At 46.8% G+C, this 22,580-nt stretch overlaps 1 protein-coding gene and 1 pseudogene across 2 annotated transcripts in view; one reads left to right on the plus strand and one right to left on the minus strand.

Annotated features, from left to right (window-relative positions):
* The window catches only part of LOC310791526 (synapse-associated protein 1-like), a gene marked incomplete at both ends in the record, with an annotated part of 582,682 nt that overhangs the window by 200,536 nt on the left and 359,566 nt on the right, over window positions 1-22,580 (plus strand). The gene's annotated exons all lie outside the window — the stretch shown is intronic.
* LOC310791000 (synapse-associated protein 1-like) lies at window positions 4,864-20,131 on the minus strand (annotated as a pseudogene). The gene is made up of 9 exons: window positions 19,922-20,131; window positions 19,313-19,430; window positions 17,942-18,008; window positions 16,935-17,008; window positions 16,304-16,443; window positions 15,246-15,397; window positions 15,036-15,085; window positions 14,792-14,945; window positions 4,864-4,994 (listed from the first exon to the last, which is right to left on the minus strand). The product of its transcript is annotated as a synapse-associated protein 1-like (transcript).

Genomic DNA, 22,580 nt, shown 5'->3' on the forward strand with positions numbered 1-22,580 from the left:
TCCGCAAACAAATAGCGTCGCAGTTTAGCGCACATGTAAAATATAACGCTATACTACGACGTGACAACGTGACAAAGCTGGTCTAAACAAATCGGCTGCTGTAATATCGTCACTGTGTACAAGCAACGGGGGGGGGGGGGGGGGGGGTTGACTCGCTGTGTGTGTGTTTTGCTGTCTGGAGCACTTTCTCCAGTGCTCTCTGTGCACAGTCTGACATTTCATTGGAAGCACTTTCTCTCGGCCAGTCAAACGGGAGAGTCTGCTCTGCTCGCTCATGCACCCGCGGGGCGCGCGCACACTGCACACAGCAGCAGTGAGAGGCGGGGGCTTTCAGAGCAGAGCAGAGCAACTGGCTCTGTCTGTGTGTGTGTGCTCCGAGGAGGAGAAGAGCTCTGTCCTGCTCTGCGCCCTATGAGGAAAAATCATAGGTGCTGTAAATTTCATCAAGAATCACGAAAACCCCCAAAACGCAAATTAAAAACGGATTTCATTGCGCGGTTTATCTCTAGTTAGACGAGGGAATTACGTGGAGAAATCTCGCATTGTGTTACCCCAGAGCGAGAGGTTTGTCCTATTGTGGGTGTGCTGCTGTTAACGAGCCCATGTCACTTTGCTCCCGTAACGTAGTTTGAGTAGTTTCCATAGAGTTACATGCAGAAAAATAATTAAATTTCTAGTTCGCCACTGAATTACCAAATTGATATAACTTTCAACCATTTTGAGCAAAGCTCTTTCCAAACAGGCCACCAGCGTTGGCTAGTTGCTGATATTTATACAGATATGGCCCCTCTCAAATAAATTATTTTTGAGGCAGTAGGCAAACTGTAATGGCGTCGATTTCCAAAAAAAAATCTGGACTTCAACACAGCCAAAGAGTCCAGTATAGACAAGAGCATATGTCATTTCTTGGTTTTTTCCATAGGTATTTTCAAATCACTGTTCTAATACATATCTAGGGGGTTAGTCCCCCTTTAAGCTAAGCGAGTAGCCGATCAAAAAATGGAATGGATGGAAACAGCCGTGTAATTAGTGAGAAAGTCAGTAAAAGAAGGAGAGAGCTGCAGGTGATTATGCAGAACTAGTGCACGTTAAGTGTACAGCAGGTAATGACCCACTGCCATGAAGAATATAGTGACATTAACCGAGAGCAGAGAAAACACTCGCATTTGCAGAAGCAACCTTCAGGGTCTGCATGTAAAGTCTACACGTCACTCACCTCTCGCAGCTGCAGAAGCACCCTTCAGGGTCTGCATGTAAATTCTGTGCATAACTCTCTCTCTAAAAAAAGAAAAGTCACGAATGTGGCGTTGACTGTAACCTGTCGCTACAAAAGAAGTAAACTGCATGTGTACAGTATTACTCATTGTATTGCTGGTAACTAACTTTGCAGTCTGAGCCATCTTACACAGCCTATGTGCTGTAACACAGTGCAAATGTCTCAAACAGACTGATATCACATCACAGGATGTTGGGAAGAGTACATTTCTATATACTGTCATTTGTAAAGATTTTATTATAAAAAATATTATGCTGTATTCTCTTATTTTTTTAAAGATAATTTTATTTCAAATTGTTTTATTTTTTTATATATTTTAAATTGTAATATATTTCTTGTAGCTATTTTAGTCTGTGATACCGTGAAACCGTGGTATTTTTGTTCAAGGTTATACCGTCAAAAACTCATATCGGCACATCCCTAGATACCATTTGTTTATATCACAATCGCAAATCGCAATATTGTCCACAGTAATCGCAAATTGCACCTTTTCCCCAAATCGTGCAGCACTAACACACACACACACACACACACACACACACACACACACACACACACACACACACACACACACACACACACACACACACACACACACACACACAAGCTTCATTCATTATTTCTTTTTTATCAACACTTGATTTCAGTGAAACACTGCTGGCTTATGAGAAATCAGCCCGGTGAACCCGCCCTCAGAGACGAGAGGCGGATGACTCAAACGCAACACAGCAGTCTGCTCTGTAGGCAAGTCGACGCATGTCATCTTAGTTAGTAGCGCCCTCTGTAGGCCTAATATGAAACAGATTAGTTTACCACCCATTGAGCTATATTAAATATATTATATATGTCGATGTTCCCACCTCGCTCTGAAGTCCTGATCTGTCTGCAGAAAGTCAACAAGCCGTTTCTCTCTTTATGAGGAGTCATGTGACTGAAAGACGCTCATCTCGCAGAGTCTCAGACACACGGATGGAATACAACTTGGTTAATTTAACGGTTTAATAAACTGCGTCATGTCGGTCTTCTGTGAAGTACAGGCCCCGCCCAAATCAACTTCCCTCGTTGTTTTACTGACGCCATTATCTCACTGTTACATCTTTTCTATGAGCGTTACTTTGAGAGAGAGGAAAAGAGGCAGGTGAACGCAGTAAAACACCTGCGATCAGTAACAAACTGACTCAGACACTTTTACAATCAACAGATGTGAACTCAGACAGTGGAAAAAGGTGACAGATATCAGCCAGGGCAGAGACACTAAACCACTCAGAAACCATTCACTTACTTAGCAGCACAAGTGCGAGAAGGTGACTGTCACCTAAAGGTGACTAGTTTCATCCCTGAATAAAATAATCATAGGAATAATAATGTAGTATTAACACTCACCCTGCGTCTTCTCTCTGTTCTCTCAAAATGGTGTCGGTGTGACTCTGAGTTGAACTGCGACACACTTTACTTCCACTGTCAACAGTTACTTTGCTCCGCCTCAGCCTGTATAGAGAAGTGTCGTGGCAGCAGGGCTGGATGATGATGAGCAAAACGTCGCTCCGAGTGTTTCCGGCTCTGGGCGGAAAAAACACTGCAGCACACAGGCCACCGGAAGACGGGGGCGGGTCTTCTTCTGTCTTCCTGCCTCAGTAACTGCCAGGCTCTCTCCCCCTATGCTCTCCCCTCTGAGAGAGCCTGGTGACGCGGCAGGGCTGGGAAAGTAACTGATTACATTGTAGATTGTATTTATTGTGGATTTATTGATCCAATTCGCTGTGCACTGTAAATATTGACTCTTTTATTGTCTACTTTATGTTTGATATCTTAAGGTGCAAAATAAATAACACCTAAAAACACTTGGCTCTTAGAAATGACCAGTGAGTGCAGCCAAGAAATAAATGACTGGGTTTCTAAGAAAATTATGCTCTGTAATCCAAAGATGTAAACACGATTACTATATTAATATATATTATATTATATTATTATTGAGAAACAGATAAGACAAGATTAGCAAAGCTGTTCTTTTTTGTTGTTGGGGTCCTGAGGAGCTCCAGTAGTCAAATGCAGGAGGAAATTTGTTCAAAACTAATCAAAAAGTAAGATAATCAGTTACATTAGTTTTATATTGTGATACTTGGATTACTGATTACAATTTTTGACAGGCAACTATTAATTGTATCCGATTACATTTTAAAAATAACTTCCCAACCCTAGTTACCAATCACAAGTTCCAGAGGCAGCTGCGGGCGGGATTTAGGTGTGTCGACAGCTAGAAGCGAGCGATGGTAGACAGATGGTTCATCCAATCACCTGCCAGGGATTATTTAAACACACACACCCTTTTCCAAACCGTTTCCAAAGAGGAGCTCCCACATGGTTCTGTGAACAAAAAATCTGGTATATATTATATATATACCGTATATATATTATATATATATATGTATACCGTATATATATATATATATATATACATATCCTATAACTTAATTTCCATTCATACTCCCTGAACTCATCCGTGTATGTATCAAGTTGAGCCACAGTCTACTGGTTGCTTTTGTAACAGATTTGAATCTTTATTGAAGGAAAAGATCAAATAGAGAACACATGTACAATACTTCAGCTACAGAGAAACAAGCCGTGTAGCTGAACAAAGACATGCGCACATTTCCAACTTTGTCCAAATGAAATAGAAACATGTGAAAGGAGAATGAAAGGGAAATAGTGTCTGAAGTGCTGCTGTGCAAAGTGCCACAAATCAATCCTCTTTATCGACATAGATTTGACTCTACTGTACTGTAACTATACTACAGACTTTACTGTACAAACCACCTGCAAGCAGCAGCTGAAAGATACTTAACTCAGACGTGGATCTAGGATTTCAAACAGCCCCCCCATCAGAAGAAAGTGCCTGGCACTTTGTACTGGAGCGCCCTCTAGCGGCTTTCTGCCTCAGTACATGGCTCTAATGAACAGGGCAAAGATATAATCATATCTCAAACTTGTATCAGGTCCCATGGTCCTTACACATTTTCAATCAAAGAAAATCACATACTTTTTCCTCTGAAGATGTTGTCTGGTGTTCAATATGATTAACACAGATCTAGATCTAGATCAGTCAATGGTCTGATGAAGAAATATCAGAATATGTGAGATGATCGGCAGGGTTCCTACATGCTTTCTTTCACATATGGCCGATGTTCTTGACTAGATGTGATGTTGGTGCAGCTATTTGATATAATGCATGCTGACAGTGGCTGGCTCATAAGAGCATCCCTCTGAACATTATTCTTCACATCAACACAAGCTGTGTATTCAAAGTGGGTCTAGACCAAGATCAAAGCTAGAATTGTGTGTGTATCGGACCTGAACTACAACATTTTCCATACTTTTCACAGACTTTTTTTTCAAATCCCCAAACTATTCACTTTCCAGACCTGCGTAGGAACCCTGAGTTATGGAAGCATGGATACAAGTCGACAGATGGTAATCATATACATATAGAGGGGAATCATATTTAGTCCCTTTGTGCAGCATGGGTTGCTAGTCGTCCATTGGGGGGGAGGCAGCAAATCAGTGACTGTGCAGAGGAGAGGCAGCGCCCCCTAGCTGCTGTCAGCCTGGAGCATCTTCTCGATCTCTTGGTCCCACTGCTTGTCTCTGTCTGTGGCCTCGCTCACCACCTCATACTCCTGGAGCTCCTGCTGCAGCTCCTTCTCCCAGTCTGCTGGCTCCTCTGGGGGAGGGAGGAGGGAGGAGGGGGGGAGGGAGGAGGGAGGAGGGAGGAGGGAGGAGGGAGCGAGGGGACACACCACAGAGGTGGTAAGATGGCTTTAGTTGACCAAATTAGCATGCGAAATGACATCATGACTGACACAACACTGATATATTGACTATGATTAAAAATCTGATATCAAATCAGGCTTGTATATCTTTGATATGATGGATATCATAATAGCCATTGAAAAAACTATGAGGCTATGCAGTAACAAGCTGCTCCAGTGTTTAGCCCACACCAAGACGCAGCCAACTAGCTGCTTATTATTGTGCTTGCAGATAGGCAAGCACAATCTTAGAATCTCTCATACTTCTTTATCTTTCTTTATTCTGTTTTCTTCTGGTCAAAAGTTTGGTTCGCCATTTCTCCTACAGTTTTCACACTACACAGACATGAGAGACATCAAAACGTGCGGCTCATTGAGGAATCGTGTGCATTTGGATTGCTAAGGGTTTCGTTCGCCGGTTTTCGCGATATTCGCGTTAACGTACGATTTTTTTTCCCATTCACTTGAATGGGGTTTCGAAATCGTTGGCATTAAATTAGCTCTAGCTCAGACACCGTATGATCTGCTATTACCAAACTTTGTAGGTAGGTTTACAGAGTCACCTTTTACTCTGTGCGGGAAAATTTTAGTATTTGACCAGATGGTGGCGCTATAACAGCCGTCCTTACGTTTTGGTCCATAACTTTTGAACCGTAAGGGCTACATTCAAAATTCTTTTTTCCCTGGATTCCTTGGGTCATTCCGCATCTGCTGATATAGGCCCCGCCCATTTCCGTCTAACTAGATTTCCCGCCATTTTGAATTTTGTCGAAAAGCGTTTTTTCGCTATTTCTCCTTCAAATTTTGCCCGATCTTCACCAAACCACATCACAGAGCGTGTGTGGACTGTCCCGCACAAAACTTATTTTGCGTTTTTTTTAAATTCCGCACCGTTGCGATATAATCGACTTCCAAAGTTCTGTGGGTGGGGCCTATTTCACAAAGATCGTCCGATGCGAACCAAACTTGGTCCAGGTGTGGAAGGATGTACTCTGAGCCTATAGGACAAATATTGTGTTATTTCGCCTTTAGAGGGCGCTATAGCAGCATTCAGTACCTGTACCTTCTAAATTGGTTTATTTTGAAGGGCGGCAGGAAGTGCTGATTCATTGGAATTATGGCCAGCCTTTCTTCTTGTATGACACTTGACACTTCTGAGCTGATTTCAGAAAAGAAAGTGTCATTTGGCCTGTAGGGGGCGGGGGTGGGTGGGGCCTACTTCACAAAAACCGCCATAACTCTGGACCACATTGTCCGATCCGAACCAAACTTGGTCCAGGTATGCACATATGTACTCTGAGCTGATCAAAATAAAATTGTGTCATTTCGCCTATAGGGGGCGCTATAGCAGCATTCAGTAGCTATATCTCACAAACTGTAAGAGTGACTGTTCCCAAATTGGGTACAGGTTGATAGAGTACTCTTCTAATCTGGCCTAAAAAATTATACCAATTGACCTCCCGGTGGCGCTATAGCTGCCCTCTTTACGTTTTGGTTTGTAAGTTTGGAACCATAGCTTCTACGATCAAAATTCTTTCTGCCCTGGTTTCCTTGGCTCCTCCCGCTTGTACTCACAAAGGCCCGCCCATTTCCCGCCACAACTACTTAGTACACCCTAGCAACGATCTACGAACGCCCTATACCGATGAGCCGAAAACATCATAGCATCCAGTTAATACACCCTTGCAACGGCCTAAACACGTCCTAGCTACACATTGCCGATTGGGGCTGTATTGATAGTGGATGGGAGGGCGGGGTCTAAGGCAGGGGCGGTGCAAGGGGGGCGGAGCATCACGGGGAGCAAGCACAATCAAATTTGCTTCAGCAAATTTAGCCCGTTCTAGTTCTTTATACACTATATTTATATTTCTGATACGAAGGCACATGGGAATAAAAGACAGGAAAGACTCAATTGCATTACAACATCAACAAGAGATCTAAATCTAAAAGAGATTTGCTCACAAGTTCAGCAGTGTCAAGTCAGCCAGAATAAAACAGAAATGTCCGGTTATAACCGTTAAAATAATGACATTTAAATAATAGTACTGTCGCTATGTTTTTTGTGTGATCCCAAATCCCCCAAGTACCAAAGAGGAAATAAAGAAAACATTTGTAGAGAAACCATATTTCACGTAAGCTTTCACTGACCAAAAGGGGGCGTGGCAATCACAAAAAGGAGCCTAACTTCTAAACGGATTCAAGTAACACCACGACACAGAAAGGCTGGCAGAGGTATGATGCGCTCTACCGAGTGCCGTAGTAGTAGTAGTAGTAGTAGTAGTAGTAGAGTTGTTGTTATTATTGTAAGGTGCTGCAGCGGTGACTGCGGCTGCGAGTAGCGTAATAGATGACGTAGCCGTGCGTGCTGCGTGATAAGGAAGTGCCTCTCTTAGCGCGGGCTCTTTTCATTCACAAATCTCATTCACAACCAAGCTGGTCGCGGATTGCCTTGCAGCATGAAGCGCGAGATTGCAGCGTTGCAGTTTTATCAACGGTACGGGGGGACGCTGTGAAGTTCTGCTGCGTTGCGGGGGGCGCTGCGTGTGAAATGCAGGCTCGGAAACCGATGGAGATTGCCTGACTGGAGCCCTGTGTCACTGTTTATTTTGCCACCACTCGTTTGAGCGCTTTCGTTCTATTGATTATGTTTGTAAACTGACTCGCCATATAAAAGGCTGCACTGTTGCAGAAATATATTATACGAATAAACTGCCTGTTGAGGAATCTGTTTCCGGGCGTCCGCATCTGTGGAGGGGGGGGAATTCACCTGCGACAACGTTACATTTGGCGCTGTGAGCAGTTTCTTTTTATGGCGAGTGGGTAATTTAACTGCGGTGGTGGTTCGGAAACAGTGGCATAGGTGAAGACAGCGCATCGGCCGGATCAGCGTGGGAGGATGCCTTCTAATGAGGAATTGGAGCTGGAGGTTCGGGCATTGAGGGAGAGGTTGGCACGTGAAAATGCACAAATGGACGCTTTGCGCGTGAAGAATGAACAGTTAACTGCGCAAGCGCAGCTGCACGGGACAATAAAGCCAGGTGAATCAGATGGTTCACTGGCTGCTGGATTCTCTGCTGCATCATCCGCCCTCTCTGCACAGCTCCAACCTTCTGTCGAGATTGTGTATTTACCTAAGGAGAGAAAAGCTGTCATGTTTTCTGGTCAGGCGGGTTCATTAACTTTTTATGATTGGGTTGATGAGCTTGAGAATGCTGTTTGTTATCACAAGTATAGGGGTAAAGAAAAGGCTGCCTATATTTATGATCATTTGGAGGGGGAGGCCCAGCAGGAGATAAAGCACTCAGTGGATGAAGTCAGGAGAAATTCGGAGTCAATGTTAAAAGTGCTTGAGGAGGCTTATGGCACCCCACCTTCCTTGGTAAAAGCCCAAAAGCGTTTTTTTGACAGGAAGCAGAGGGACGGGGAGGGGCTGAGAGAGTACTCTCACGCTTTACTGTCTTTGGCTGCAGAAGTGAGCCGCTGCAAGGGTGGTGGTGGGCTATGTGGGGAGGAGTCGATCAAACACCAGTTTGCTGAGAATGTAAGAGATGTTACACTGCGTAGGGAGTTAAAAAAACTGTTAAGGCAGGATCTTGGTATTAATTTAAAGAAACTGTGTGGTGAGGCTATATTGTTGGCTGATGATGATGTGAGGGGGAGAACTGCATATGCCTGTGAGGCGGCTGCGGAGTGTTCTGCTGTGGACGCTTCCGCTCAGCCGGACCCTATATTGCTGGAGCTGAGGGAGGCTATGAGGAGACAGAATGATAAAATGGAGGCTTTAGCTAAGGAAGTAGCTCATATCCAATTTCAGATGGGGGGGCGGACTCGGGCCGGGAGGCAGGAGCCTAGGTATGACCCAGAAGGTAGGCCCATCTGTTTCAGATGCCAAGGCGTAGGGCACATAGCCAGGATGTGCAGAGAGACACCAGGGCGAGCAGGTGGGGCCAGTGGTAGGGGAGCTGGTGCTACTAATTCATCTATAGGGGAGACGGCACGTGGGCAGCAGGGAAACTTTATCCCTCTGTAGTGGGGAGCCAAGCTACGGATGGGGGGCAAGTAGGCTCAGAGGAGACAAATGGTGATCAGGCGGAGATAGCTGAAGCACTAGTGGGTCCTGTTCCAGTGATACATACTGTGGTGGGTGGGGTCCCAGTGGCCTGTCTGTGGGATACAGGCTCTAATGTGTCCGTTCTGACAGAAAGTTTTTTTCAACTACATTTTTCAAACATGGGTTCTGATGCTTTGAAAGCGTGTGGGTGGCTCAGTTTGAAGGGGGCTAACGGGACACCTTTGCCATATGTGGGGTATTTGCGGCTGGATGTACAAATTGCAGGGGTGGTGTACCCCCAGTGTGGGCTGCTGATTGTAAAAGACTCCCTTGATGAAGCAACACAGGAAAAGAGAAAAATGGTGCCTGGTATAATTGGGATGAATATAATAAAGCAATGCAAAGATTGTTCATCATGTCCATCTGGGTTTTCATGCAATCCACCTTCCTCAGCCACTATTGAGGGTTTTGTTAAAGTGCTGTCCTCATCACCTGTGGTGGTACCTGCTGGGTCTATGTGCCTTGTTTTAGCTTCAGGGTTTCAGAGTCATCACCCCACAGGTCAGGCAGTGGTGGTGGAGGCTTTAGGAGTGGATGAAGGGTTGCTGCCTGGTAGCCTGGTGGTGTCCACCTCTTATGTGTGGATGCAGGGGGGGGAATTAATGGTCCCTGTTGTTAATGTTGGCCATACAGATGTGTGTTTAGATCCACGCACTCGCCTAGCACGTATTACTGTAGCAGATGTGATGGCCGGGGGGGTAAGTTCAGTGGCCTTCCAGGAGGTGGGGCCGCAGGAGGTGGAGGTGTCGGTGAACATGCAGGAGGCCACAGTTAGAGAGCCATCGGCAGGCGCACCCGGGTTTCCTTTTGATTTTCATTCCCCCCTGTTGGATGAGCAGCAGGCAGCCCAGGTCAGGGCATTGCTGGATGAAAACGCAGATGTGTTTGCCAGGGATGACCGTGACTTGGGCTGTACTGAGCTTATACAGCATGAGATTCCGGTGTTAGATAACTCCCCAGTAAAGCAACGTTATCGTAGGCTTCCTCCAAGCCAGTATGAGGAGGTGAAGGCACACATAATGCAGCTGCTGCAGCAGGGGGTTATCAGGGAGAGTTCCAGCCCTTACTCTTCGCCTTTGGTGATCGTGCGAAAGAAGGATGGGGCCCTGAGGATGTGCGTTGATTATCGCCAGCTCAACGCCAAGACCCGAAAGGACGCGTACCCCCTGCCACGGATCGAGGAGTCGCTGGATGCGTTGGGGGGCGCCAAGTGGTTTTCAACGCTCGACTTGGCCAGCGGCTACAACCAGGTGGTGGTAGCAGAGGGTGACCGCCAGAAGACTGCGTTCTGCACACCGTTTGGCCTCTTCGAGTTCAATCGCATGCCTTTCGGTTTGTGTAACGCACCAGGGACCTTTCAGCGCCTCATGGAGCGGATATTTGGGGACGAGCACTTCCAGTCGCTGCTTTTGTACCTGGATGACGTGGTGGTGTTCTCCACATCTTTTGAGCAACATCTCTCCCGTCTGCGGATGGTGCTGTCGCGGTTCCGTCACCATGGATTGAAGGTGAAGTGGAGCAAGTGTGCGCTATTTCAGCGTGAGGTGTCATACCTGGGACATGTCATCTCCCCAGAGGGGGTGGCGACCGACCCGGAGAAGGTACGGGCAGTGGCGGAGTGGAGGCGTCCCGAAAACTTTGCAGCTCTCTCTTCTTTCCTGGGCTTCGGGAGCTATTACAGGAGGTTTGTGGAGAACTTCTCTCGTATCGCGGCACCCCTCCATGCCCTCTCAGCCCTGGGTCCCCGCAAGGGCTGCGGTTCACGGTCCGGAGGGATCCCTTTTTGCCAGCTGTGGAGCCCGGAGTGTGACAGTGCGTTTCGGACACTGAAGGGGCGGCTCACCTCAGCCCCTGTGTTGGCATATGCAGATTTCACAAAGCCTTTCTACCTGGAGATCGACGCTAGCCACCAGGGGCTGGGAGCGGTGCTGTCACAGGACGGAGAGGGGGGCCGGAGGCCAGTGGCTTATGCAAGTCGGGGGCTGCGGCGCTCGGAGAGGAATATGAACAACTATAGCGCCATGAAGTTGGAGCTGTTGGCCTTGAAGTGGGCAGTAACCGATAAGTTTCGTGAGTATCTACTGGGGCGGAAGTTCACTGCATTCACAGACAATAATCCCCTCAGCCACCTAGCAACAGCTAGATTGGGAGCAGTGGAGCAGAGATGGGTGTCAGAGTTAGCCCAATTTGACTTTGACCTGCGATACCGGCCCGGGAAGCAGAATGCCAATGCTGATGGACTTTCAAGGCAGTATGGGCAGGCTGGGAGTCCGGGGCTTTGGCAGACCGTCGAGCAGGTGAAGACTTCTCTGTCAGCTGGGGTGGAAGGTAACCGTGCTGCTACAGTGAATGCCATCGGGGTGTCGTCAAGTTTCCCCGTATATTCTACTGACTTTCTGGCCTCGCAGCAGCGAGCTGATTCTGTGATCGGGGCGTTCCGGCAGTATTGGGAGAGGGGACGGAAACCCACTCGGCCGGAGCGTGCGCAGGAGAGCAGGGAGGCAGTGGAGCTCCTTCGGCAGTGGGATGCCATTTCTGAGGAGGCAGGGGTGCTGTATCGGGAGCTCCGGGATTCAAGACAGGGGCGCCTGAGGCAGCTGCTTCTGCCCCGCAGTTTGTGTACAGAGGTCCTGGGGCACATGCATGATGGTCATGGCCATCAGGGGGTAGAAAGAACATTCCAACTGGTACGAGCCAGATGCTATTGGCCGGGGATGCACTCGGAGATTGAGGGGTACTGTCGGCGGTGCAAGCGGTGTATTGTGGCCAAAGCCCCACTACCAAAGGTGGTGACGGAGTGGGGGAGTCTGCTGGCGTCTCGTCCACTGGAGGTGCTGGCCATGGACTTCACCGTATTGGAGCCTTCCAGTGATGGCCGGGAAAATGTGCTGCTGTTCACCGATGTGTTTTCGAAGTTCACGGTGGCAGTCCCGACCCGAGACCAAAAGGCAGTGACCGTGGCAAAGACCCTGGTGAAGGAGTGGATCCATAAGTATGGAGTGCCACAAAGGATTCACTCTGATCAGGGGAGATGTTTTGAGGCGGAAATCATCCAGAACCTGTGCAAAGTGTATGGGATGAATCGGAGCCGCACCACCCCTTACCACCCGCAGGGAAATGGGCAGTGCGAACGCTTTAATCGCACTCTCCATGACCTGCTGAGGACATTACCCCCAGAGAAGAAAAGGAGATGGGTGGAGCATTTGCCAGAGGTGGTTTTTGCTTACAATACGGCAGAGCACTCCAGCACCGGCTACACACCCTACTTCCTGATGTTTGGTCGATCACCCAATCTGCCAGTAGACATTTTGTTCGGGGTAGGGGAAGAGGGGTTTGATGGGACGGCAGAAGATTGGGTCTGTGCGCACCAGCGGGAGTTACAGGCGGCTCACTCCCATGCACAGAGGCAAATGGCGCTACGTGCAGACGCCCGGAGACGAAGCCACGGACCCCCTTCGTCGCAGAGTGCTCTGCAGGAGGGTCAGTTGGTGTATAAACGCAATCGCACCTTCAAGGGCCGACATAAGATCCAGGATTTGTGGCTCCCTGTGCCGTACCAGGTGCTGTCACGGCCAGATCCCAAGGGGGCCGTTTACACCGTGGCTCCGGTTGATGGTTCCCAGGCCCCTGGTAATGTACACCGACTCGAACTCAGGCCCTGTGGTATTGATCGGTCTGTGGATGAGACGTTGGGGTTGGATGAAGCGGAGTTGGGGCAGAGCAGGGAGCCTGAAGAGGAGTGCTTACAAGAGGAAACGGCGGTGCTACTGAGGAGGTACCCTGCGGAACCAGGGTTGGACCCCCATGGTGAGAACCCTGAACCAGTCCTGGGGCCCACCAGTGAGTTGGAGGAGGCAGCGCAAGTCGAACCTTCCCACCCGGGATCTGAGAGTGAGCTGTCCGAGGACGAGCCGGACCCCCCACCAGTGGTGCAACGGCGGTCGGCCCGGAGCACGGCAGGCGTCCACTCTAACCCGTTCAATCTGCCCAGGTCTGCGGTCCCGGGGCGAGGAGGGCGGGCTGGAGCTCAGGTAGTGGCCCACGTTAACAGTCTCTGGCTGGGTACTCTGAAAGACATTTTGTCTACCCTGATTGATAATCTGAACAGTAATATAGAGTAATTTGACCCAGCAGCCTCGCTCATCATCGGGGCGATGATGTATTTTCCAGGGGGGTGTATGTAAGGTGCTGCAGCGGTGACTGCGGCTGCGAGTAGCGTAATAGATGACGTAGCCGTGCGTGCTGCGTGATAAGGAAGTGCCTCTCTTAGCGCGGGCTCTTTTCATTCACAAATCTCATTCACAACCAAGCTGGTCGCGGATTGCCTTGCAGCATGAAGCGCGAGATTGCAGCGTTGCAGTTTTATCAACGGTACGGGGGGACGCTGTGAAGTTCTGCTGCGTTGCGGGGGGCGCTGCGTGTGAAATGCAGGCTCGGAAACCGATGGAGATTGCCTGACTGGAGCCCTGTGTCACTGTTTATTTTGCCACCACTCGTTTGAGCGCTTTCGTTCTATTGATTATGTTTGTAAACTGACTCGCCATATAAAAGGCTGCACTGTTGCAGAAATATATTATACGAATAAACTGCCTGTTGAGGAATCTGTTTCCGGGCGTCCGCATCTGTGGAGGGGGGGGAATTCACCTGCGACAACGTTACATTATTATTAATATACATTTAATTACATTTTTGGCCTCAATGATCTTTCCCAGGCTTTTCCACCCTACCAAATATAAAATTTGGTGGGAAACAAGAGTGCTTCTGATTTTTGGAATTTTTTTGGGAATGAAAAATCTGCAACATCGGCACAAAATATCGTCTCTATCAGCAGCTTGAATGGCGATAGATTGACAGTGTTCTTTTATTTTTTTTCCCGATTTTTTTTTAATCCAATTTTATCCCCCATTAGTGCTCATTTGATTTCTCAATCCTGGTTGCTACTCCATCCTCTGCCGATCTGGGGAGAGCCGAGACTGGCTCCATGCTTCCTCCGAGACATGGGCAGTCAGTCAGCCGCTTCTTTTCACCTGACAGAGGAAGCTTCACCGGTAGGACATAGCACGTGGGAGGTTCACGCTATTCCAACCAGTTCCCCTCTCTCTGAACAGGCGCCCTTAACGACCAGCGGAGGAACCACACTAGCAACCAGAATATTGCATGTTTTTGTGAAGGGGGTTCCTATATGAAGGAAACCCCCGGGAGGCACGGGGAGAACATGCAAACTCCACACAGAAAGGCCCTTTTGCCGACCCCACCCGGGCGGTGGGCACTCGAGGACATGCGGACGGGCACGCATTCCTTCAGCGTTCACCTCGTCCCCAGGTGGGAATCGAACCCACGACCTTCGAGCTGTGAGGTGATAGTGCTTACCACTGCACCACCGTACCTCCCTACACAGTGTTCTTTTAAAGCCATCTTCTGTTGAGAGAGTGGTTCCCTGGTTCATAGCTTACTTCTTCAGCTTACATGTTGTAACATGAAAAGAAAATCATCAGAAATACCAACACAACAAAACGATATCTGTCTCATTTCCAGCTTAAGAAATGTAACAGACACACAGTTCCCTAAAGGATGAAACAAAAGTGTAAGAAAGCCGACCTTCAGGAGAGGGGCTGTCCTTCTTATCCAGCACCAGCTGCTCCATCTCTTTCTTCAGGTCGTCCTGGTTGATGTTGGCGGAGTCGAACGCGTCGCTCACAAACTCCGACACCCCGGGACTCGAACACATGTCCTCCTCTTCCTCCTGGGCCGGCTGGGACTGAAAACAGAGAGCTTCTTCCTCAGCCACTTGTATACATACTGAGCGTACACAACCACCACATCCACAGTATAGCACTCTTACCTTCTGCATGTCACTGATGGAAACAGGTGGGGTTTTTGGTCTGACATTTTCTGCAAAGAAATTATATATTTTTTTTATTTAGTGGCTAGGATATGAATGATATGTGTTTATATATACTGTATATATATACTGAGATATATATATATATATATACATTAAGGTGACATCCTCAGGGGACACTGGCCCCTCTGTCCCCCTCCTCCCTCTAACATGTTAAGGTGACGTCCTCAGGGGAGACACTGGCCCCTCTGTCCCCCTCCTCCCTCTGCTGCTGCTGGGCTGCCAGCGCCGTCAGCTGGGCCGATTGCTTGATCAGAGACACCCGGTAGAAGTAGTTCCTCCAGAACGCCTCCTCCTTCACACTACAAACAAACACAAACACAGGCGAGTCATCATAATGAACCGGACCAGGGTTACATTGACATAGAAACCTAAATAATTGAGCTCTAAATAAGAGTCAGATATCGTCCAATCACTGTCGTCTACATCTGATACGATGGTTATAATGATTTTTATTGATCACATATTAATTGTAGAATTGATCAATACTACATTACGTCTATGGGGTTTTGAAAGGTGCCATAAAAATAAAGCTTTAGGCTACTTATGTCCTAAACTGAGTGAGGTATTTTGATAAAATTCTGGACCAATATGCATAAATTTTTTATTATTACTGTTGTTTTTATTATTATTCCTTGATTATTGTAATATGAATGCTATTATTATACTTTCAGTTTTAGTATTTTTTCCCATGGTCTAAAATATGCTTAACATACTTAAAATATGCGGAACATGTTTGCACTTGGAATTTTAGTGCTTTAGTCATGGCATCATACATGGAAGCTATTGAAAGAAATCATGAATTTTCCATAAAAATATTAATATAAAATACAAGAATCACTCAAATCAAATATAATGAGGTGTGTCCTATTTGTCCAGTCTAGTAATAATCTGGTATTGATTTGGAGGCAGTCGGTCACATTGCATGGGAGCTATTGGAAAAGAAATCATGAATTTTCCATAAAAATGTTTATAAAAAAAAGATGATCCATAACAATTAATTTCATTACACACAACAAAATCAATGACTTTTCCAAAAACGTTCAATGAGTTTACAAATGTCATGACTTTTCCAGGCCTGGAAAACAAAATATTGAAATTCCATGACTTTTCCAGTTTTTCCATGACTGTGGGAACTCTGTGACATTAATTAGACCACACACGCGCACACGTACACACACACACACGTACACACACGGCCTACTGACTGTTTGGGGACCAGGTCGAAGCGCATGCGGTTGAGCAGCTGGTCTTCTTGTAGCATGACGGTGGCCAGAGGGTACATCTCCTCCATGATGAAGCAGAAGTGCACGCCGGCCGGGGGGTCGCGCAGGAAGTTCCTCTTGTCCTACAGGAAGACACATCACCAGCACCTCGCTTTTTACTAGGGATGCACCATATATCGGCAATATAAATAAATAAATACATAAATATAAATACGGTATATATAAATATATATATATAAATATTATTATCGGCATCAGTCAAGAAAGTTGGAAAATATCGGATATCGGCAAAGCTACTTACCAAACACATGAATCATTTGAAATAAAATGTTGACTTTAAATTATCTGACTATAAGCTAATGTGATTGACAAGATTCTGCCTATAAAAGCTCCAGCAGGACCGTGTGCAGCAGCTAAAGACTAATGTGTTTTAGACACAAGGTGGAGCTTCATGGACCAGATGTTTTTTAACTGCAGACTGATAGGATCAGGTGTGAAACAGACCACAGAGAGCGATTATCGGCCAATCAGAGATGAGCTTTCAACAAAGCCGTGTTATAACTGACATGAGAGAACACATGCTGACATCGTGTAGGATCTGTACGTGACTCACGGCAGACAGAGCCAGGATCTGCTGCTGGATGGTCTCTTCCTCGTTGTAGCCGACCCAGGGTGGCACCGCTGCATCTGGGCACAAACGCCAGCACAGGCAGCTTCACTCATCACACATTAGGGCAGGGGGTTCCCAACCTTTTTTGGCTTGTGACCCCACTTTGATGTCACAAAAATCTAGGGGCTCCAGACGTTCAAATTCCGGTACAACATCGGTAATATTATCAGTGACATCGTCAATCTCTTTGTCACTGATGATATGTAAAGGTAAAAAAATAAAATAAAATAAAACACTCAAAATGTAGGCTAAATTTTGGCAGAGGATTTTTTTTCCAAAGGGGTCCCTTGACCTCTCACCTCAAGATATATCTGAATGAAAATGGGTTTAATGGGTACGCATGAGTCTCCCCTATACAGAAAAGGTAGCATTTTGTACAGCCTAAATAGCTTTAATAGATTGTTGAGTATTTTTGTGTTGTTGTTCATCACAGTTTGTCTCAACAAATGTGTTGTGCACACAAAAACCTCTGATGAGTAAGGGGGAGAAAATGTTGGCAATCTATCTTTTGGGTATTTTGCCTCAATTTTTGTATGTGGATGGATGGATTATTAATTTGCCGTATGTACAAGTTCACATGCTCTGTTAATGAAATAAAACATATATATGGAAATACATCATCTTAGTCTGGTGTGTTGATCAGAGTTGTGATTAAAGCGTTGGGTGGGCGTGGCCTCAGAAGATTTTCAGATTTCAAACTTCTTTTGTTTTGGGACTATTAGCCTATTTCACATTCCAACCAATTCACCCATTTTGTGTCTAAAAGGCAGGAAGTAAAACAGGTGGAAGCAAGACACTAATTAGACCCACGGCACTGGAACACCTAAACGGATTGGAAGTTGGAAACCTTAATCAATGTCTTGCTTGCACCTGTTTTACTTCCTGCCTTTTAGGCACAAATTGGGTGAATTGGGTGGGATGTGAAATGGGTGAATCGCTGTGCATCCCACCTGATCTCTTGGCCTTATTTTCCTGGACAAACTTCTGCTGTTCCTTTTGGAAGTCTCCGAGGAAAGTCTGGAAGCAGACAAACGCACAGGTCAGCACACAGACAGACACATACTCAAAGAAGGAAGGGACCTATATTGTATCAACGAGGTAAAAATTGAATCAATAAATAGACCAGAGGTTTTTAAAGTGGGAGGCGGGCCTCCCCAGGGAGTCTCCAGACAGTTTCAGGGGAGGCTCAGTGAATGGCAGCGAAGAAAATATCTCAAAAGGAGATCACATAGAACCTAAACCTAAACCTAGAATAGTCTAAATTTGTGTGATTTGGTTAAAGAAATAGTTAAGATAATCAGTAGTTTTGGGAATTTTACAGTTTTCCCCACTTTCCCAGAGTCAGAAACAAATAATTCCTTCAGGCAGACCTTATGACAGGTATTTTTAGGTATTGGTGTCGTCTGAAGTATGTCAAACAGGCTACAGCAATATCAGGCTATCTTGGCTCAATTAATTGTCGAGTGTGTGTAGGAGGGATGGCTTTCTGAGCTTTGTCTGAGGGGAGGCCCACAGTCTCAGACTTTGGAAACCACTACAATAGACTACATTTATCAAGGTACATCATCAGCGTGTCCCATTTGCCTCATGAAGAATATTATGTGAATATGAAAACAATACAAATTGTTGATGATGTCACCGTGCAAGAAGCAGAGAGCAGCGTGCCTTGTGTTATGACCTGGGTCATGTGACTGTGTGGTTAACTGTATTATTTTCCTCCCTGTGTGTATGTGACAGTCTTGAGTGTGGTGATGAGCTGCAGGTGTGTGCTGCCTGGGCTGTCAGGAGGGCTGGCTGCTGATTGGCTGCTGCAGCAGATATATTCCACCTGAGCCCTTCTGTCTCCCCTTCTGCTCTTCACAATCCCAAAGACACAGCCGATGACCACCAACAACTGGGACTGTTTCTGTCTCTGTGAATCCTGTGATGGGAAACTTAGTACTTAGTGTTGTTAAATTAATATGGGTAATATTGTAGCCCTCCTGTGAACATTTGTAAACAAATCTTTACTCATGCTGTAGCAGTCCGGTAGGAGGGAGAAACCCCTTTGTTTTATACTTTAATTCTTGTTTCTGTTGTAGGAGGTAGGTAAGATTATTGTATTTTATTTATCCCCTTTTGTTTGGTTAGAAAAGTGAGGGTCGGGTTTAGTATGGTTTTGTTTATTGTTTTGGGTATTGCTCTACTCTGAAGAAAAACTAAATAAAAACTGCTACACTGAGAACTACAGATCCTGTGCCAGCTGTCTGTCTTTGGGAATGGGAAGAGTGGGGGCACCATCATGTCATGTCTTGGCTTCCCTTGTGCCACAGGCATAACACTTGTCTATGATGCCGTCGATGTTTCCGTCCTCCACGCTCTTCTTGATGGTCTGAGCGGTCCCTGCCACAGACTCTGATATCTTCTTGGTGGCATTGGTGGCAAAACTGAAGATGTAGTCTTCAAAGAGAGGAGGGAGAGGACGGGATTAGAGCTTCATGAGACTTGACTTGATGCATGAAGAGAAAACTTGAGACTTGACTTTTTGTTCTGGTGACTTGCTACTGGACTCTGACTTGTACAGTACTTTGATGAAAAGGTTTCTTGTGTGTAGCAGACCTGTCATCAAAACATTGCTACAGCGACACAGGAGGAGCACGCAGAACAGAATGCAGTTTATTTAAATGGACCTATGGTTGTGTAACATAGCTCAGTAGCACTACTAACACTGTCATGGTTGTTGGTTTGATTCCCACTGGGGCCACCACCCATGCTCACATCACAACATACTGTAATGCACTTATACCATATTTGCTTCCACCAAATGGCATTATCTTCATGCACATGAGGTTACACCTGGCATTTTCATGGAGGACAGCAAGGCTGACTAACTGATGACGAGTTTCACATCTAAAAGAGAGATGATTCAGAAGCACGTAGGGTAGTCTTACCGCCCAGTCCTCTCCCCGGCTGCTCGGAGTTCTCCTGGCGGGCTGCTAGCTCGTCTTCCTGGGCTGCTTGCTGTTTGTTTACCTCGTTCTGTGCCTGGACCACCTTCTCTTCTCGCTCCTCGGCTAAGTTGTCCGTGTCATCACGCTTCTTTGGGTATGCCCTAATGCCGGGTTCTCCAAGCCCAGCCACGACCCAAAACCTTTCAACATTTCAACCTAGCTGCTGTCAGCCTGGAGCATCTTCTCGATCTCTTGGTCCCACTGCTCGTCTCTGTCTGTGGCCTCGCTCACCACCTCGTACTCCTGGAGCTCCTGCTGCAGCTCCTTCTCCCAGTCTGCCGGCTCCTCTGGGAGGAGGGAGGAGGAGGGAGGAGGGGGGGAGGGGACACACCACAGAGGTGGTAAGATGGCTTTAGTTAGTCAAATTAGCATGTCAAATGACATCATGACTGACACAACACTGATATATTGACTATGATTAAAAATCTGATATCAAATCAGGCTTGTATATCTTTGATATGATGGATATCATTCGGTTTGTTTGATGACATATTATTGCTCTACACTGGTTGTCTATGGGAAGCACTTAACCTGAATTTATTCTGATGACTGTAATTATGATCTCTGCCAGTGGGCGGACATACATTATTATGCAAATGCTTTATTAAACATGCTGAGGAGTGACACATGACCACATTATGCTCCATATTTATCAAGCATCTCAGAGTAGGAGTAGCGATCTAGGATCAGTTATGTCCCTTAGCTCATAACCAATGAGATGAGCATATTGATCTAGGATCAGTTATGTCCCTTAGCTCATAACCAATGAGATGAGCATATTGATCTAGGATCAGTTATGTCCCTTAGCTCATAACCAATGAGATGAGGATATTGATCGGGTAGACGTGATCCTGTTGAGGAAGAAAAACCAGGTCAGCTACCTATAGAGAGCCAAAGTGAACGTCACTTCCTGCTTCAGCGCTGTACCAGAGAAGTGAGTCACTTTGCCTCTCTATACACGTTGCCAGCCACTGCTCATCGTCTTCATTCTTCATCACGGGCCTGGGCCCTGCACGCCGCGCACGTGTTCTGACCCGTCTGTCCTCAGCCAGCTCTGCCGCGCACTTTCCGCTTCACAGCTGTGCCCACAGTGTTCTAAGCAGACCAGATGGCATCCAGCAGATGATAGAACACTCATCCCTAAGAGACTTGAGACTTGACTTAGACTTGTGACCAAAAGACTTGAGACTTGACTTGGACTTGCAAAAAATAACTTGTGAGCATCTCTGTTTTGTTGTCATCACGTGTGTGTGGTGTGTGTGTGTGTGTGTGTGTGGGGTGTGCATGTGTATGTGTGTGTGTGTGTGTGTGTGTGTGTGTGTGTGTGTGTGTGTGTGCGGGCGTGTGTGTGTGTGTGTGTGTGTGTGCATGTGTGTGTGTGTAGAGTCATGGCATACATACCTGATCTTTCTTTACTCTTTGCAGACAGTCTCCCAGTTGGATTTTCTCCTCTTCTAGCACCGTAACGTTATTCAACTCACTACCTCAGCTTCTATGAGCTGAGCGGTAGATCTTAGATCAGCCCCCAAAAAAACAAGCCGACTCGACCCGAGCCCGTTCTGTCTCTGGGCCCGTCCCGTCCCATTGACTGCAAGTATGGGCACGAGCCCAACCCCAACCTGAAATTGTCTTCGTAAGTTGGCTGCTTGTCTCAACTATAACCCTGATGTCTGTTCAGTCTTATGAATACATAAAGGTGTGAAGGTTACAATGTTATAACATTCTGATCTTATCACACCAAATATGACCCCAATTATATCAATATCTGACCACGAGCCCGGCCGGGGCCCGAGGTATAGAAGGGATATTCAGACCCGGCACATGGACCCGGTCGGGCCGGACTCGGGTTCTGGCAGAGCCTCTCACCTCTAATGAGTGGACTAGCTTCCCTGCACCATACCGGCCCCCGTATCCAAGGTTCATCCTATTTCCTGGAACAGCAAACAACGTTTTCATTGGATGAGAAGCTGACGGGATGTGTGGTGGGTTGAGCTGTCCCCTGTTAGTGCTGCCACGCCCCCCTCATCATCTCCCATCCAGAACAGGTGAGGCACCTCCCCCTCTTGCTAGTTGACAGCCTCTTTAAAAGTGAGCCGTGCATGGCTGTTAGTTAGGCTTGCCTCGCTCTTTCCCGACACCGCTGTGATGGTTGAGACAGAGTCATGCCAGAATAAGGAGCAGAGCTAGCTGGAGGGAGCATTAGCTCCTTCACACCACGGTACAGCACTATTTGGTTGGTAGCTCGTAGGCTCCAGCAACGAGGAGCATGACGACGGGGTTTCCCGGTGGCTTTCTGCAGGGTCCAGTTTGGCCTAGTACTGCTGTGTTGGAAGTTCTTCTCCGTGCCCTTGTACAGCACCACCTGGTTCGGTCGGTCTCTGTAGCTCGTAGGCTCCAAGCAATGAGGGAGCCTGACGATTGCGTGGCCTTCCTCATGGCCTAGCTCTGCTGCATTTCATAGGAGGAGCTCTGTTGCCACTGCTGTTTTTGTCCTATAGTTTTTTGTCCTTTTTGTCTTTCATTTTGTTGATGTGGCTATTTTGTTTATTTCATTTTGTAAAGCGACTTAAGTGTTTCTAGAGGGCTCTAGCATTTGAAA

The sequence above is a fragment of the Poromitra crassiceps genome (assembly GCF_964638095.1).
Source record: "Poromitra crassiceps genome assembly, chromosome: 16".
Taxonomy (NCBI): Eukaryota; Metazoa; Chordata; class Actinopteri; order Beryciformes; family Melamphaidae; genus Poromitra; species Poromitra crassiceps.